The following is a 12,807-nucleotide window of genomic DNA, read 5'->3' on the forward strand; positions in this document are numbered from 1 at the left end:
GACCTGGCAGCACACAAGAGGCTTTCAGCTCCTTAGCCTTGATTCAGGAACTCAGGAAGAGTAATGGTCTGCGAAGACCCCGGCTATGCTAAAATCACAGACAGGATAAGAGCTCTAAATGTGTTTCCAAGAGGGAAGACATGATTTGAGTGAGATCTTTATTAAGTAAGATGAGAAAAGACCTCCCACGCACCTAGCCAGCAAGACCGTAGAGGTCTCTAAACTTGGAAACGCATATAAGTACATCAGAAAGATTCCCTTTTTAGCTTTTTAGCTTTAGGGGTGATCATTTTTCATAAAGGCACAACTACTGCGCACTTCCATTTGCATTTTCTATTCTAGACTGACATTTGGATGACAAATCACCAACTTGCTGAACACTTGTCATGAGAGAAAATGAATCATGACTTTTTCACTCAGATGACTAGGGTACATGTCCCATGGGTGGAATTCTTCGTGTTTTTGTTTACATTTTTAGTCACGCTTTAGTTAGATTTAAGCAATGAAAGTACATGAGTAAGTTTCAGAAAAGATTATGATTTGGATTAAATTATCTTTCACATCAACTAAATGTGAGGAAGTTCTCCTCGAGTATCTTGGTTATAGCAGGGTGACGTGTTCTGCACAGATCACACTGCCGCTTCTGTGGAGGTGTCATTTCTCTGGTCTTAGTGATATAGTTATATTTCTCTGTTGTTATAGTTTAAGAGGCAAGACAGAAGCTAGATTTCCATAAAATGTTGTATACTTGATACTCGATCCTATTCTTGTTGCACAAGCTGGTTTCTTTTTACCCTTTTAGGTTTTGACTGAAACACAATGAAAAGTGATGTCTTCTTGCTCTCCCTGCTTAGCTTTGCTTTTAGCAGTAGCGTCACATTTTTAAATTTAAAAAGTTCTGTTACTCTGTAAAGATTGTGGTTTAGCATTTTCAAATGGGTGGATATGACCACTCTTATGTTTGGCAGGGCGTTTCCACTGTGGCATTTCAGGAGTTATAATAACAGGCTTGCTTACCAATTATTCAGTCATGTGTCCTTTTTCATGAAACAAATAATTGCACCTGTCCAAAGCAGTGTGCAATAATTGTCAATTATAGACTTTACCAAAGAAAGCCTTTGTGAATGAAGTTTCTGATCTTTATTTTCTAAAGTGAAAAAGGTTAAATAGTAAATTGAGTGAACAGTAAATGAAACGGAAAGTTTTGGGGTTTATTAGACCGGTTCAGTGGCAAATTTTAATCCTTCAAGTCCACACTGAAAGCATTTTAAAGAAAATATAGAGAATCATTGTACCTTTCATTGTACGAGACCATATTACACAGGATATTGCCATTTCAGGGTGATTTAATGCTTAATCCCGACAATAAAAAATATTTTTAGCAAACTGACTGTCTCATTTATAACAATCATGTGGACATTACTTGCAACATTCATCAGCCACCCTGAAAATGACAGCGCTGCAGTTTTATATTAGCTTATCCACTGGGCTAATTCTGTTTGTCGTGCAATTAAGGAAGTCTGGCAAACGTAAATGTTACAAAAAGCTATGCTCCATACCTGAAATTAATTTCCACAACCACAGTGAACTTTGAATTTTAATAAGCTATTATCTCATAATCTGCATTATAGTTAAATGGTATAACTACTACACACGCACACTCACAAAAAGAAAAGCCTAATGAGGTTTGCATGACTTATTGTCGGTCTTGCAGTCAGCTTCATTTATAGCCATGCTAAACTGATTTGGAAAATATTATTAAACCTACTGAACCATCCTTTCTCTAATAATTAGAGAGCAACCTCAACATTTTTATTACTATATATATACATATACACACACATACACACATTGATGCTTTTTCATTCTGCAACCCAAACTAAACCTTTTGAGCCTCTCTCTCATCTCTGTGCTGCTGCATGCCCAGAATGTTAAACTGCTAAAGAATAGAGCCTATTTCTAAGGCTTCCTTCGCCTTCCCTTGTGTTTAAACTGGAAAATCACCCTACATCCACCTTTGGCTGATGTTAAACTCTGCGTTGAGCAGCAAAAAGGATAAAGCCCAAACAGCTTTGACATCCAGAGGCGATATTGATATATTTCAGACCTTTCTGCTTTTGAAATACTGCGTGACACTTTACTGCATAAATATTGTTTGTTTTCGCATTTCTCTTTCTCCAAAACAGCCCACCAGCCAAAGAGTTTCACTGGTAGTATTGGTGCTGCCGATTTTCACGCCATGGTTGTGCACTTAAGTCTCAACTCTCTGAGAATACCTTAATCTCTGCCACAAGCCGGGGCTGACGAAATAGGTCATATTGTATCGAAACATTAAAATAAAATGTTGTTAATTAACAAAATAATTAAAAATAGAGCATAACAATCATTGTGTGTTTTCAGTCACTGAAACTATTCAGGAGGCTGTTTCAGGTCATTAATCTGACCCTGAAGGTTTTTCTTCTTCTAGTTGTAAAACTTCAAAGGCTGGAATAGTAATAATGTGAATGTTATGCATGTTATTATAACACCAACATTTTATCTGCCATTTCAGGATTCAGTGGAGTAACAGTGTCTCCCTGTGTGCGCTACACTGTTCATTGTTTTTGCCAGTCAGCTGCGTATGTTTGTGCTGGCCGTCCCTTTACTTATAAAGAGACAATAGTGAAGTTGCAGAATGTAGTCCAGAGCGTTCTCTAACAAAGCCAAAAACCAATGTGTGTATGATATTGTGCGCTTCCAAATTTATCATTTTAGCTCAGAGTGAGATTCCCTTCGACTGTTTTGCTGCTTTCATCTGGCCTCTGTTTGAGTGTGTGCATGTCTGCTCTGTACTCCTCAGTGTCATACACACACGAGTAAAATATTTCGAGTTGCCTACAATGGACATGCCAAGTTGCCAACAGTGCACCAAAACATCTTTTATACCACAACTGGGGTATTGTGCTATCCATTTTAGCTGAAAGCAGTTTTTCTTTTCGACAATTTCCTGCATGCACCTGCACTATTATTAGTTGTGTATGAGCTGGGACCTCTTGTCAGCTCTCCATCAATCACTTTTCAAAATAATCACCTATAGACAGCTTCTTTAAAACACGATAACAGCTAAATGGATTCTTTAGTCCATCACTGTCCAATGAATGACATATTACACATAGTTGTAGAATGAGGTTAGCTGCACATGAAATAATTCAATTCAGTTTGACTGGATTTATACAGCTCCAAATCACAAGAACAGTCACCTCAACACACTTCATGTTGTAAAGTAAAGAGAGAAAACCCAGCAACCGTGATTAGCAAGCTCTTGGCAACAGTGGGAAGGAAAAACTCCTTTTTCACGGACCTGCCTTTTAAAAGTGTCGTGGATAAATACAACAAAAGAAGACCCAGGGAAATGGAGTTAATGATAAAAATGATTTAAAAAAATAACGCTAAAAACCCTGAAAACCATGAATTTCACACCTGAGCCTCAACTCTCGCTGCCTGGTACCAAACGATTCATGGATCGGTACGGGGCTGTGACCCGGGGGTTGGGGACCGCTGGTCTAGAGCCATGCTATAACTTTTTTGAAGCTTACTGTTATTACATTATGTGTGCAACAACAAACCTACCCAGATATATTAGATAAGTCTGCAGTTGTTTAACGTATCTCTGCTGCTCTGTCAAAACAGTTGAACTCCACTTTGTGACTGCAGGGGTGGTAAATCCTCATGCGTTAGTACCATGGTATCAGATTACACTCTTGACTTGATGATAGGCCTCTTGTATTCTCTTGCTTTAGTTGAACTAGATTTTGTGTGGTCATGGAGTGTTGATAATTGCGGATAAGGCACAGGTTGGCTGTGTAATTCAAGGGGATGAACATTAATTTACACTGAAAGACACTAGCTGTGATTTGTTCCTCTTATCTATATGGATCTCTGTCTGCATCGTGTGCACTATAACTGGCGCTGCTGCCATCATTATGCTGCTATGGAGACAGGAGGGCGGACAAGGTCTCATCCAAATCCATCAGCAAGTCTGAGTTATTCAGCCCTGCCCTGCTCTGGACAGGCTCAACCGTAGAGTTCGTACCAAGGGAGGGGTGTGGGGGCTGCTAAATCATTCTGCATCAAATGGCAGCTTTAGAAAATCAATGCTTCTCCGTTTTTTTTTTCTTTCTGCAGACAGAAGTGCATGGGGTGAGCAGAGGAGGATGTAGAGTGATGGAGGAATACTGTCTGTCTATAAAGAGAGAATATCATCTTCATGTTAATGAAGATGAAAGGGTCATAGAGGCAGGGGCAGCAAGCAGGAGCCAATTAGAGGTAACCAGACTTCATCAGCAGGGGCTACTATATAGAAATGGTATACAACATTATCGCAAAGGGTGGCCATCACATTGAGTAACACGCTTCATAAAGCAAACCTAGTGCACTTACATGAGTGGGGGTCATGCTGAGCTTAGACTGAACTATGACCTTGAAACACAGGCTGTTGTGTGGCTAAAAAAACCCACCTGGCCTCGTCTAGTAACCAGCTAAATGCATGAAATGGAACCCAGGGAGAGGTTTCCTATTTTCTGACTTCCATTTGTCTATAAAATCCAACAGCAGAAAAAGGATCTCCTGCATAAGGCTGAGCTGAGGAGAGATTCCGAAATGTCTCAGTCCCATGTGCAAAATGAAAACTAAAACATTAAACCAAATGATTAATTTTTCTTGTAATTGTTTGTTAAAGGAATTTTCAATAGTAAAGCGTGGGCCATGCCCCCCCGATTAGAATATTAATGTGGTACATGTGGGCCTTGAGATTTCATTTCTATTAGTACGTTCCTGAAAAAGCCATCTGTTTCAAACCATGTGGTGTTCATTTATCCCACCGGTTTTTGATCCATCACTATTTTGTTGCTCTGGATTGTAGGAATTGTAATTAAGAGAATACCTCATTAGTAGTCAAGAAATTCAGCAGTGAAGCTCAGGTGGTGAAAGAAAAGCTACAGATTGAGAATCAACACCAACAACTGAATCGTCAGAAGAGTAAGAAACTGTTTGGAATAACAAAAATAAGTACACGCAGAAAGCACTCAAGTGAAAATAGGAGCTATTTCTGAGACTTAAAGCATGCGATCAGAAGACATTATACTTGTGTGTTGATTAGAGATGTAATTAAAAGTTTGTGTGAGCTAAAGAAGAAATTCCAAAGTGGTCTGCGGCATTAATAAGTGTTGGGCTGCCTGCATAGCAACAACTTCACTAGCCTCGGCTGTCTCATCCTTGAGGAATAACTGTGTTTTTAAAATTCCCGAATTTTCTTCGTCATCTGAAATACCTCCGCCCCCTATTTCTATTAAACTGACACTAATATTGAGGCGATGCCTTGTAGTGCAATGTGCCTCTTTCTCTACCAGAGGCCAGCTGGAGGATAAGGCAGCAGAGTTCAGTGAGCTGTGAAAAGAACCAATTGTGGTTTAGATTTTTTTTTTAAATTAGTAATAAGGGAAATGGAAAATTCTTCTTCACCTGTATCGTGATATTTTCAGTTAAATCCCATTGATAAGCGTCGACATTAGACACATTGCTGGTGGCGCAATCACCAGCAGCTCAGGGTTTATTTCCTTACCCACACTATGTGGGAGTTGGTCCCCAGAGTGCCATCCATTTAAGTGCATTGGTAGAACTTTAAAAGAAGTGATATAGTGTGAGTTAACACAAGAAACCATGAAACATCTGTCAGCTGTCAGGAATAGCAGGGCCATGGGAGGGGACAGGCAGTTCCCAAAACAACTGAAATGGAAGAGCGCATTTTGTTTTGTAATTGGAGACAGGGTCCTGTCACAGGACAGTGAACTTTTAGAAGAAAAGCATCCCGCTGTCACCTTACGCTTAGGCATCATTATCAGGTGCGCATGAAACAGTTCACCTTGTCGCTCACCTTGCCTGCCATATTATTTGTGCAATTTGCTCTGAAGTCAATCAGTCAATCAAGCTTTGTTTGTACCTTTCACAAAGACCTTTCACAGAGGTTAGTGCGGTTCAAAGTGCTTCACAGGCATAACAAGAAGAAAAAAGAGAAATCATATGCAACAACAAAAAAAACTTTAAATGACCAAAAAAAACCCTCCCAAAATATTAAAATAAAATAAAAAATCATAAAAACTTACCTATAATAACAACTAGTATGTTATAGTGTATTATTTTCTGACATTTAGAAAAAATAACATATATAAGTAATGTGTGTGCTGAACTAAATAACATTTTTAAATAAATAAACACATAAATATATATAATTTATGCATGTGTCTGTTTATTTGGTAAAAGTGGATTGATGGTAAATCAAAGTCAAATCACAGCATGAAAATATTTTAAAATTGTTCACAAAGCTTGGACCCTGAGAAGGGAAGCCGCTGTATTTGTCTGATTTAAATACACAGAAATAACAAAACTGCAAAATAAATCACAGCAAAATGTAATATTTGCTTAAGACCGACCTAACGATTCAACGATTTCATTCCTTATGCCGCAAAATGCGCCATCCATCCCACCATTAACAGTGGAAGTTTCCAGAACTGTGCTGAACAGTGCAATTTTGTGCTGGGTTGATGTCTTCCAAAAAGAGGAGACAAGACAGATGAAGCCCAACTAAAGCCCAACAACCTTTCCAACATTACCTCTTCTCTCAGCCCCTTTGTGTTATTAGTATCACATCGCTCACCTTGTCTGCCATGGCTCAGAAGTAGATTTATATCCTTGGTTTGGCGCTCAGGCCTTCTCAGGTGAGTGAAGGTGGAGACTGTAGTCTTAGTAGTAAGGAAGAGAAATAATAGACCCGAAATGGTTTTCTGCATCAGATCATGAGTGATGGCACTTCCTCACTGGTGAGACAGGTCTCTGTAGTGGCTTTCATACTAACATGCTTTTCTTTTTTTTTTCTCTCTCTTTCTTTGTAAGTTGAAACCTAAGAAAAGTTGAAGACTTAAACAACAAAACTATCATTCTAAATTTATTTTGTGATCTACAGGGGTGCTTCTGTGCAGATCTGTTTAACTGCTTCTTTTAAAAGATGCCAGCTGATCGCTGAGAAACTGAAATGTACAGTGTTTCTGTGCATATTGTCATAAATACAGAAGTAAACAGACATCTTCTGTGCCTTCTGTCCCCCATGGGAGTCATGCACGCTTCATTTTAACAGACGAACCAGATGGATGAACAGTTTTTTTTTTTTTTTTGTTTTGTTTTTTCAGCAAGTACTGAATTTTAAAAATGGAAAATATCACACTGTCTGAAAAGTCAAACTAATGCTACTGTCAGTTTCTCAGTCTGATACCCATATGGAAAATATATATATAAATCTTATAAAGTTTGTATCTGTCTTATATGAAACTTGTATGAAAAGCATACAAAGGTGAAAACAGATATAAGATCCCTTGAAAAATTATATAAATGAAACTTGTATGTTTTGGATACTTACTAAAACAATATATGAAAGTGGCCACTTTCATGAGTAAATCATATAAGCCTTATACCGGTATGCTTCACTACATGAAGTAGGCCACATCTGATGCAAGTCTTTTATACATTTTTTCTATTTCTTTTCCATATGGGTACTTAATCTGTGATTAAACAGTATAACAAATGTGTTAACTTTAGCTACAAAAGAGTTGATTTGTGTAAAAAAACAAAAAAAACAACAACAAAAAAACTAAGTCATTATCATTTTCATCAGGATCAGTTTGTTTCCTGACTGATTCTTTAGACAACTGCAAATGTGAATCCTCTGCAGTAGAGATTTAAGTGTATGTTACAAAAGTATTCATAGTGTTCTTCATGGTATTTTGCTTTCATATACTGAAAGCAAAATACCAGTTATTATAAGCAACAGATCCTTACACACTAAAAGTACTTATAATCGAACAGTACAGAATCTGAATATAATACGGTGCAAAAATAATCTCTCAATCACTGAAAGAAATATTAAAGCAGCTGCACTAAATATTAGATCTCTATCAGGGAAGTCTCTCCTAATCAATGATTACATCATTTCACATGATATACATGTTCTCTTTCTTTCAGAAACTTGGTTAGATGGAAATTCAGAACAAGCTGTATTAATAGAGACTTGCCCAACTGATTATCACTTCATTAGTGAGACCAGAAGGCAATAGGTGAGTTCAGCACCTTTGAATATTTAGCTACTGAAATAAATGAACCAAACAAAGTTTTATTTCTAAACATATATAGACCACCAAAATCTAATACAAACGTTTTTAATGATTTCAATGACCTTTGCTCTGCAATATGTCTAGACTATGACCAGATAGCAATTGTGGGAGATTTTAACATAATAGCGGAACAAAAGCATTAAATGATGTCCTCCATAACTTTGATCTAATCCAGCACATTAGTGAGCCAACGCATAATCGAAGACACACTCCGGACCTACTTATTAGCAAAGATCTAAATATCTCTAACATTGCCGTTACTGATATTGCATTATCTGATCATTTCTGCATTTTATTTGATAGCAACATCTTAGCCAATATACCTAATCAGAGTAAGATCACTGTTAAAAAATGCTTCCTTAAAGAAAACTCAGCTGAATATTTTAAACTGATGTACACTTCCACCTTGTTTAAATCACCAACATCCACCAACACACATTCAGTAAACAAACTGACAGATGATTTTCTATCCAAAATCTTAGACATGATGGATAAGATTGCACCATTCAAGGTTAAAACTGTCTCTAGTAAAAAGAAGTCTCTGTGGAGAAGTGATCCACTGGTATGTAATGAAAAAAGAGAGTGCTGGCGTGCTGAGAGAAAATGGCGGAAAACTCGACTCCAGGTTCACTGCGAGATATATAAAGAGAGGCTGAATAAGTATCAACTAGCCCTGAAGGATGCAAGGGAGTCATTTTTCTCTGAGATTATTCATAGAAACAACAATAATGCTAGGACATTATTTGCTACAGTGGAGAGATTAACTACTCCTCCAGTGGCAATAGCCCCTGAACTAAGCTCCACCAGGGCCTGCAATGAATTTGCCAGCTTCTTTATTGAAAAGATCTTGAAAATCAGAAGATCGATTGGCACATTAGTTTCAACCCCCAATACCGACGTTAAGCCCAATTAGCACTTATGCAAAGAAAATGACTCACTTTCAAACAATAAATCAATCAAGCCTCGATAAAATTATTGAGAATCTAAGCTCTGTCATATTACAGACAGGTTTTCTTAAAAAGGTCCTCAGGGAGGATCTGATCCAAATAGTTAACGCATCCCTCCTATCAGGTGTCTTTCCCAAAGCCTTAAAAACAGCAGTTATCAAACCAATATTAAAGAAAAAGAACGTAGACAGCACATTAGTGCAAAACTACAGACCAATCTCTAATCTTCCATTTATCGGTAAAATTATTGAAAAAGCTGTTTTCCAGCAGTTAAACAGCTTTCTCATAATGAACAACCGCTTTGATATTTATCAGTCTGGTTTTCGTAGGCACCACAGCACCGAGACAGCCCTTGTCAAAGTGTTTAATGATATCCGTATGACCGTGGGAAATCCACAGTATTGGTACTCCTGGACCTTAGTGCGGCGTTTGACACCGTTGATCATGATATATTACTGGAACGTCTAGAGAGCTGGGCCGGACTCTCTGGTACAGCACTCGACTGGTTCAAGTCCTACCTTAAGAACAGGAACTTCTATGTGTCAATTAGCCAATTTTCATCACAAAATCTAGAAATCACATGCGGGGTCCCCCAGGGTTCCATCCTAGGGCCCCTCTTATTTAGCATTTACATGCTCCTGTTAAGCCAGATTATAACCATCAATAATATTAACTACCACAATTATGACGATACTCAACTTTATATCTCAGTGTCACCAGGTGATATTGAACCTATCCAAATTAATAATTGGATGTCTCATAATTTCCTTCAGCTGAACAATAACAAAACTGAAGTACTTATCTTTGGACCCAAAAAAGATCTATTAAATATCAGTAATCAGCTCAAACTGGTCCAACTAGAAACTATCGATCAGGCCAGAAATTTAGGTGTAATAATGGACTCAGACCTGAACCTCCAGGGCCCGTTAAACGTTATGACAAAGTCAGCCTTCTATCACCTGAGGAACATTTCTAGGATTAAAGGACTGATGACACAAGGAGACCTAGAAAAACTCATCCATGCATGTATCTCTAGCCGCCTTGATTACTGTAACAGTATCTTCACGGGTTTACCCAAAAAATCTATTAGACAAGTGCAGCTGATTCAGAACGCTGCTGCTCGTGTTCTCACTAGAACCAAGAAAATAGAGCACATTACTCCAGTTCTAAAGTCATTACACTGGCTCCCTGTAGCTCAGAGAATAGACTTTAAAGTGCTTTTTGTATCTTTAATCACTAATGTTTTATTATCGGCTCCGTCTCTGATTATAAGTTGTATTGTTGTTTATAATTTGAATGGGTTAGCACCAGAGTACATTAGGGATCTGCTATCATGGTACAAACCATCTAGATCAGTCAGGTCCTCCAGCTCTCGTTTATTGACCGTCCCTAGAACCAGAACTAAACATGGAGAAGCAGCTTTTAGTTTCTATGCTCCTCACATCTGGAACACACTATTGGGAGAATGCAAAGCTGCAGAGACACTGAACTCTTAAGTCTAAAATTAAAACTTACTTATTTAGACTTGCTTATGAGTAACTGATCCTATTATGGCTCTCTACCTGTTTGTTTTATTTTTTTCATATAAATTATTGTCTTGATTACTGTTTTATTGTAAATGCTTTCTTGTAAATGTTTTCTTGTATTTTACTTTTATAGTGTTTTATGTTTTATTTTTTGTGTTTTATTTTAATCATGTAAAGCACCTTGAATTGCCTTGTGCTGAAAGTGTGCTAAACAAATAAAATTGCCTTGCCTTGCCTTCTTGTCCAGTCACCTGCCTAACAGCCCATTCCAGCACTTGACTGTACTTACCTCAACAAGATTAGTTTGTTTTGTCTCTAAATTTTGTAGTAAATTAGCAGCAATGTGTAAACTTCAGTGAAGCTCTCAAGCGGCTAAATAACAAAAGTGAGTGGACCGCTGAGTGCTGTAAGCATATGGGCGACTGTTTTACAGCAGGCTTTTTGGGCTTTGCAACACAGAAATTGCTGTAGGTGACCTATCTGAACTAAGTCTCAAAGGCCATTATTGTACAGTAAGAGAGATAGCTAACAAGCATGTGGTTAGAGCAAAAACGAAGGTCCCCCCTGGTGTGAGGTGCAGACAAAGTGTCAGTTCGGGTCACAATCTGTCTTTTTATAAATATATCTGGACACAAACTTGCAACTTTCATGTAGCAGAATTTTAAAATATGAAAAAAAAAACACCCAAAACATTCTCAAGTGGGAACAAGCCTTTAAAAATAGAGTTGGACATTGGCTGTTTCCAGCTATAAATCATACACTGATGAGCCAAAACATAATGACCTCAACTGCTTAATATTTGATGGCAAAACAACAAATTACTGAGGCACGGGCTCTACAACACCTCTTAAGGTGCCCTGATTGATCTGGCATGAAGATGTTTGCAGCAGTTCCTTTAAGTTCAGTAGTGCATAAAACCTTACAACATGTCTCCCTGGATGACTATAAGGAGGACTCACCAGTGCTGACTGGAAGCATCCCACAAGCCCTGCCATTTTTGGAGATGCACTGACCCAGTCTTCAGTCGAGAACAAATAGCTGTTGTCAAAGTTGCACAGGTCTGTTAGTTACACATTTTTCCACCTGTTTTCAACATAACTTTGAAAACTCCAAATCTAAAATATCCCCAAACTTTGAATGCTCAATTGTTACAAAACAATTGGTGTCATTGAAGACCCGACAGCAGGGATGGACTGGCCATCTGGAGTAATAAGATTTCCTCTCTATTGTTTAAAGCAATCCCCTCTCATCTAATAACACTCACTGTTTTAATCATCATTTTCAATAGTGGAGTATATATATCAGATATGTGAGGTGAACAAATGAGAGATGTGATTAAAATGTCCAATTCTGCAGTAGACATGGTGCTAACCCCCAGTTTCTTTGTTGGGAATAGCACTATTTAGTGAAGTAATAACATTTATAAGTAGCCACATTTATATAAGAGAATTGAATGAAAGCTATAGCTTAACCACATACATTGTATTTGACTAGACGTCCTGAAATAACTCTAATGATTGGTGTTTAGGCAAACGTTAATGGATTGTTAAAAAAATTCCACTCCTTTCTGTTTCTGCTCTTTTCTCTTTAATGATAGCTTGGCTTTGCACAGGGAGCCTCTAATTGCATTGAACAGTAATGACGGTAGCCACTTACGAAACCCTCCACTAAAGTTCAAGTAGCCTGAGACTTTTTCTAGTCCCAACAACCCTGACAGAGCGAAACATTTTTTCTCTCGGCTACAGCTGTGTTTTGATCTTGCAAACAGCAAAGTGTGTCAAAGAATCAGCCGGGGTGATTGTACAAATTAAATAAATAAATAAATAAAATAATTTAACATCAGAAATTCAAGACTTGTTAGCTTAAAAAACCCAAACCAAACAAAACCCAGAATGTTTCTTTCTATAATTTAAAGTACATGAGGTGGACCAATAGGACAGTTTAATTTGGGGTGTTATATGCTATCATTTTCTGCAAAGCAAATTTACCTACGGGTGTAAAATAATGTAACCTTGAACCTTGTTATATTACACATGTTTACAGAGCTGCTTACATAGATTAGCTTACATGTGAACAGTGCATTTATCTACATTTTGATGCAAATTTGACAGCCGATATCACACATAGAATAACAAA

General features: G+C 37.8%; 1 long non-coding RNA gene across 1 annotated transcript in view; it reads left to right on the forward strand.

Annotated features, from left to right (window-relative positions):
- The first annotated feature begins 2,822 nt into the window (after nucleotides 1-2,822).
- The window catches only part of LOC309690914, a 28,441-nt gene continuing 18,456 nt past the window's right edge, over nucleotides 2,823-12,807 (forward strand). The window contains exon 1 of the long non-coding RNA XR_014271831.1: nucleotides 2,823-4,305. This is a non-coding gene — a long non-coding RNA (uncharacterized lncRNA). The remainder of the gene's footprint in view (nucleotides 4,306-12,807) is intronic.

The sequence above is a fragment of the Aulonocara stuartgranti genome (genome assembly GCF_965226115.1).
Source record: "Aulonocara stuartgranti genome assembly, chromosome: 16".
Classification (NCBI taxonomy): domain Eukaryota; kingdom Metazoa; phylum Chordata; class Actinopteri; order Cichliformes; family Cichlidae; genus Aulonocara; species Aulonocara stuartgranti.